Raw genomic sequence first — 1704 nt, forward strand, 5'->3', positions numbered from 1 at the left:
TTCATGGCAGCAGTGTTGAGTCGTCTGTTTTCCTCATGAAGGGATTCAACAAGTCAGAGGACGTGTTTTGACAGTGAAAGAACCTTCGATCCGCTGCAATAACTTAACATTCATCAGCCGACCCAAGCAAGGCATCACCTCCACAACAAGCTTCACAGGTGGCAGAATTCACCTGTAGGTCATCACATGACCTTCCTGCATATTTGATCAAAGCATGAAAATGTAGATGTTTCAATTTTCTTATTTCTTAGCGCCTAAAACTATTGATGTGTCCTTTGATGGTTGGAGGCCGGAGAAAGGAGTTGTGAACAGGCCAAATTATTGACAAATACTCCGTACTAATGAACATGTCCTGAAGTCATTGGTCAGCGGTGTTTGTTTCCATCGTTCATTCTCGTGGTGTGAGCAGGTAGCAGTGCACAGGCCGAGGGGAGCCGCTGACTCAGGTGAGTCCATTTCTACGAGCCACTGTCATTTTAAACGTGGTCATCGCAGCGAAAATATTCATGACAGCTGCTTAAATCAATCATCCATTCACGGGGAGGCTTCAAATCTACTGATGGAGAGCAGCTGATTCATGTTTAAGCAACCAGGACAAAAAACTCACAACGCAACAGCCAAGAAGGCAAATGATCAATGACCCGATCAGACCCCTGTGGTACCACAGGCCGGTTTGCTCGCTCATATAAGACTTTAACCTCGGCCTTCTTGGCATTCTGTTGACGTGAGTTCAAACCCAAAGTCTGTCCCCATCTCACTCGTTGCCCTTTTAAAGCTCTAGTTTATCTGAGACAACAATAATCCAGTGCTACTGTATTGACATTTTAATTCATTGCTTTTTACAGAGACATGTGAACACATCGTTAGATGCGTGGACAAGTCGTCCCAAATCATGTGGACATCAGTGCTCTAATCCTTGAATTATTGTTTAGGTGATAGTGGGTTTACTGCCTTGGTCTGGATGTTCAGGTTGTGGCCCAAATCCATGATGACATCTGGATTTCTGGCTTCGTTTGCGGTTTTTAAAATCAGTGATTGAAGCTCAGCGCCGACTTTCAATCGTTTAACCTTGATGCCAAAAACAGTGACTTCTGTTCTCTCTTTGTTTGATTGACACACACATCCACCTGTTGGTTTGTACCCAGCGCCTGCGTTAGACAAGCCGAAGCAGCAGGACAACATCTGTCTTCAGGTTGGTTGAGACACAGAGGACATCTTCATGCATGATGCTGCACCATGTGACTCCGCCCCGCGATTGACTGGCGACCAATCCAGGGAGTAACCTGTCCCCGGGGGTGGGACCAATCCAGGGAGTAACCTGTCCCCGGGGGTGGAACCAATCCAGGGAGTGACCTGTCCCCGGGGGTTGAATCCCCCCCGTGACCCTGCATGAAGGACGAGCGGCTTTGAAGACGACTGACTGACTGACGGTGTGATTCAGATACAACCGGTGTCCCGACAGATGGGTCAAGGTTCCATTTAGTAAAAGGAAGCACGTTGCACTTTATAATCAACGGCCTACTAGCAGATAATAATAATAATAATAATAAGGACATTTGTACAATTATAGATTTAGTGTTGGCTTATATTCACTTACTACTAATACTAATATTACTAATATTAAAACTATTCTACCAATTCATGTATAAATCAAACCTTATTGAAGTGAATCAGGTGCAAATGTTCTCACTCAATCTGCTCTTT

At 44.9% G+C, this 1704-nt stretch overlaps 1 protein-coding gene across 1 annotated transcript in view; it reads right to left on the reverse strand.

The window, feature by feature from the left end:
* LOC120826863 (H-2 class I histocompatibility antigen, K-D alpha chain) overlaps positions 1–1704 on the reverse strand; it is a 233836-nt gene that overhangs the window by 97423 nt on the left and 134709 nt on the right. The gene's annotated exons all lie outside the window — the stretch shown is intronic.

Source organism: Gasterosteus aculeatus, chromosome 10, assembly GCF_964276395.1.
Source record: "Gasterosteus aculeatus chromosome 10, fGasAcu3.hap1.1, whole genome shotgun sequence".
Lineage (NCBI taxonomy): Eukaryota > Metazoa > Chordata > Actinopteri > Perciformes > Gasterosteidae > Gasterosteus > Gasterosteus aculeatus.